This window comes from Cryptotermes secundus, unplaced genomic scaffold (genome assembly GCF_002891405.2).
Source record: "Cryptotermes secundus unplaced genomic scaffold, Csec_1.0 scaffold2107, whole genome shotgun sequence".
Taxonomy (NCBI): Eukaryota; Metazoa; Arthropoda; class Insecta; order Blattodea; family Kalotermitidae; genus Cryptotermes; species Cryptotermes secundus.
Window position 1 is genome coordinate 344,384 of NW_019728517.1, and position 5,173 is coordinate 349,556.

Genomic DNA, 5,173 nt, shown 5'->3' on the forward strand with positions numbered 1-5,173 from the left:
GTACATAGTACAACCAAAATTTATTACACCTGTAATTGTATGTTCGGGAAGTAATGCTGTGGGCGAAACAATAAAGTAGATCTGAACGGTCTTGAAAAACAAATTTCACTGAATTGTTCCCTGTGGACATCTTCTAAATGTATGTTTTGAATGAGAAATAAACCTTCCAGACATTCATGAACTAAGTCACATTCCACGATAAAAGCTAACTAAACTTCATTTATCATGAAAATATTATGAATATTCATATAAAATACAAAGTACACTGAAATACAAGACTACTTTCTCGTTCATAAACTACTGTGTCACTTACGTTCGTGCAATATGGTAATGCTCGGCAATTTGTTGTTATGGTAACCTAAAATTGTGTAATTTCAGAGCTTTCATCTCATCATTACAAAAACTTTTTATATACATAACAGTAGAAGAATATAGATTAATGGTTGTTTTAAAGCCGTATTTTGATAGAACACAACATCAAAGAATAAAACAAAATCTGATTTCAAAGCACTTTAAACACAATCAAAATTTCCTTTAATTTCTTCTTTTTCTTGTCTTACTTCAGCTTTTTTGCTGAAAGAGTTGAAGCATTTGTTTTCTTGTTGATTGTCCTATTACGATTAAGAATAACAAACTTCGGCGGCACGAATAATTAGATTCATATTGCAATTATATTTATATACAGAAAGAGAGAGAGAGAGTACAACGCCGATTATCCGAGTTCATTAGCGACATATGCGATTACGATAATGGAAAATTCGGATAATTGGATTAAGTTCTTATCCACGAAAAAATACTATTATAATTTACTGTGTTATTACAATAACTTACTCATGGAGCTGAGCTCTTCTTGAGGAGCCGCCAATTCTGCAGCTACTCAAGAATTTCCCAGCATTTTATGGAACCCGAAGGTTCATTTCTGTGTTCACAAGAGCCCTCTACTGGTCCCTATTCTGAGCCAGATCAGTCCAGTCAATACCATCCCATCCTATCTCTCTAAGATCCATTTTAATATTGTTCACCGACCTACATATTGGTCTTCCCAGTGGTCCTTTTCTTTCTGGCTTTCCCACCAATATCCTATATGCATTCCTCTTCTCCCCATTCGTGCTACATGCCCTGCCCACCTCTCCTCCTTGACTTGTTCACTCTAATTATACTTGGCGAAGAGTACAAGTTATGAAGCTCCTCATTATGCAGTTGCTATTACAATATTAAAAACAAAAACTTTTTGAACTCTTAAAACAAGTAAAACATGAAAAATAATAAAAGTAATTATAAATTAAAATTTTTAAGCACTGTATGTCCACGCTGAACAGAGGAAAGGCCTCATTCTGAAAAAAAAAAATTGACCTGAGGTGTGTGGTGCTTACAAAATACGCTGTTTCATTTTTATTTGTATTTTGTGGCCAAATAAACCTGTACATTTTCGGAAAAATAATTGCTTTGCTGTCTTCTGGGATATGAAACATTTTGAAGAATACCGTCTTCTGGGATGTGGTGTCGTGCTGACCTTGTGTGAACGATGTTTCGGAGGAACCTCGGTTCACACAAGATCTACAGAGCGCAACGTTCCAGAACACATTAGTCTTCATAGTCACTGCTGTGAGAACCTCTAATATTATATGAAACTTTTTCTTTATGCAGTTTGCTTTACGACTCAGTATCTAACAGTAAATGGCGTCGAATGACACAAGAACCGCTACACTACCCTGCTTGATGACAATGTGTAATTTGGTATATGACAGTGATCAACGTTTCGGAGTAACTTGCTCTCTTCGTATTCAGGGTAGAAGGGTGTCTTACGCTGAAGAAAGCGGCCTCCGTAGTCTAGGGGTAACGTTCCCACCTCATTACTCAAGGTACGCGGGTTCAAACCCGGCGGAGATCGTGGAATTTTTAAGGGCGGAAAAATTCAGGGAACAAGTCCTCCGGGAGGGAATTTCAGCCGTGTGTCCCGTGTCGTAGATTTACGGCACGTAAAAGAACCCCATGTCTCTAGGAGACCTCTGAGCTAAATTACAGGCCATTTCCCACCCAAGTAGTCTCCAATGTCTCTGGTGGATGGGGGAAGCAGCAAGGTACCGAGGGCCGACCTCGTTGGCTCTATGGGGGCTGATGGCACGCACCGTTACCGGTAGGGTATGGAGACAGTAGAAATTAAAAGGGGGACGCACAATGGACCAATAACTGGTCTAAGTGCATGGGGAAACCCACCCCCTCTCATAATACACACATACATACGCTGAAGAAGATTACATAAAATTCCTCCAAAACACTGAAACCAATGTACCAGACTACACTAAGTCACATCCCACGAAACAATAACCTTGGAAAGAATAGGGCGGTACTTACAAAGGCTGTAATTTTTAATGGCTTTTGTGAAAGCGTTGTGGCTTGTTCAGAAGCAACTCAGTGCGAGACCCCGTAACGCCACGAGAAGAAATTAATAAATGCTAATGACTTGTTGCTAAAGGAGAGTCCTCAATGCTTTCAGTCAATCTGTCGTTAATTTTAAAGGAAATTTAAAGCATTTATACAGGGCTACTCTCCATCGGTCTTGCATGTCTGCAGTAATGATTCCTCCCCCATAGCTTCCGACAGGATGTGCCGTGTGACACACACATTAGCAAAATTTCAATCTTGCTGCAAGGCATGAGGCATAATCCTGCGGGACACGGAGCAAGTTCTGCAGCTCAATATTCCACATTCGTCACGGCTGTTAACGTGGAGGTCTTTCCAACATAACAGACAGTAGGTTGACCTCTCCTCGGTCCAATGAAGTCAATCCTATGTAATATGTATAATTTTACTAAAGGTAAAAAATGTAAAGCTGTCCCTGTAATAGGCCGTGAGAGGTCGAGGGTCCCACATTTTCTAGAATATCGGCTCATAGATGGCAGTAAGTTTGTCAGCCTTACGCGCCGGCCGCCTTTTACCCTCCAGGAAGATNATATCGCCTCATAGATGGCACTAAATTTGTCAGCCTTTTACCCTCCAGGAAGATTCCTGGTACTCATTTCTCTTACAGGCTCAGTCGACCCGAAGTCCATAGCGACGGCTGGAAGGATTATGTCAATCTGGACTCGAACCCGCGACCTTCCCGCTTGTAGCATAGTGCCTCAACCAAATACGCTACCGCGTGCCCCTTTATAATTTTACTACTNGGCTCAGTCGACCCCAGGTCCATAGCGAAGGCTGGAAGGATTATGTCAATCGGGATTCGAACCCGCGATCTTCCAGCTTGTAGCATAGTGCCTCAACCAAATACGCTACCGTGTGCCCCTTTATAATTTTACTGCTTAAGTTAAATATGTAGGTTCTAAATAATTCTGACGGTAGTGCGCAACACTCGGTACACCAGGTCCAGTGACTGAGGTCAGCTCTTTGTAATGGATCCAACAGAGTAGGTGTCTCCCACCCCCTCACCTGAGGACGGAAACAGATCAGGTTTCCAAATTGTTGGTGTTTATCAGAATACCGGGGGATGGACGAAGTTCATAAAACCAAGAAATCCAGAGTGAAGAAAAGAGATTTCGTTCCTCCTTTCTAACATTTGTAACCTACTCCTGATCAATCGCACACCCAAATTGATACCATCTGGCAAGCCAGGAGTACAGACACGTAAGAAATATGATACAGTGTGAGAGAATGTTGGATTAGAACTTCGAAAAGAAGTAAATATGTTTATAAGTTCATTTTAGGAACTAAAAATTACACGGTTTTAAAAGAAGATCTCGCCGGTCACGGTAGCTGAGTGGTCTAAGGCGTGCACTGTCTTCGTTCGCTCGGAAGACGGGATCGTGGGTTCGAATCCCACTCAGGGCATGGATGATTTGTGTCTGTGTGTGTACGTTTTCTGTGTTTGTGTAGAGGTAGAGGCTTTGTGACGAGCTGATCACCCGCCCAAGCAGTTTTACCGAATGTCTAAGATCTAGTAAACCGAAGTGAAACGGAGAGTTTCATGGAGGTAGGCCAAGACCCAAATTGGGGCTGTAGCACCAAAGGAAAAAAATTAAGAACTCAGGAAGGCCTCATTCTCCTCCCATGAGGAATAAAATTTGTAATGTGAGTGGAGTGAATGTGATTTTTAGCTAATTTAACTGACCCCTCAGTTTTGACTCCGATAGCGGTATCGCGCTACTGCACGCCGCGCTAGTTCGAGGGACCCTTAAGACGATGCAATCAACAACTCTACACTCTGCAAACCCTCGCCACTGTAAGAACCTGAAATTGTAAAGTTTCTTCCGCCGGTACAGAACATCAAATTCAGTCACAACCGTTTCTTTCCTCGTCATATCAATTCCAAGTAAGTTGTCTCCGTGCTTAAATCATTAAGAACTAAGTCATGAAGATGTATGGGGGAGAGGATATATAGATCCATGTAATCTTGACCTCGGAAATACTGGAGAGGAATGGTCAGCTTCACGCCTCGACCGCTTTATCCCCGGGAAATGGGGCCCCGTTACCCTCTTGACAGGAGACTGGGTGGGCCCGAGAACCGGTATGGACGACGTGGAGAAGAGAAGAATCTTGCCCCTACCGGGACTCGAACGCCGACCTTTTAGCCGTCCGGGAAGTTGCCAATCGCTATGCCGACTGCGCTATACTTATTCACTTGTTTATTCATAATTAATTTAACGACGATTTTCAAGAGCTTAGACTATACAGCGTGGGATGATAGGATTATTAGCAAACAAACCCTAGGCAAGTGAAGTAATCGTGCCATAATTTAACTTCCTAATAAGGAATTTGCCTGGAGGAACTTCAGCCATGATAGTCGTTCTCTGCGTCAAGATTTGAACCCAGAACCTTTCGAAAAATGTGGAGGGCTACCAAATTAATAGTGATATTCCATCACAATGTAGCGTGTGGAGCCGTTGCTATGCAACGACCGCTCGATTGGCGGATATACTAGGGTAATTTCTGGGAAACGGCTTGGTAAACAAATAGCCGCAGCAACAGACATGAAAGCAACACTAGAAGAGCTTGCGTTTTCTATGTGGCCCGTGCCGGGATGTTATGAACAAGGTTAGAGCTTAGTTCTGTACGGGAGTCTGTGAAGAGATGACTTGAGCACGGAGGCAGAGGAATAACCATTGTTCCAGCCGTTACCAGGAAATATCCAGTAAGAGACTGGAAACACTAGATTGTGTGCTCTAGTGAACTGTAA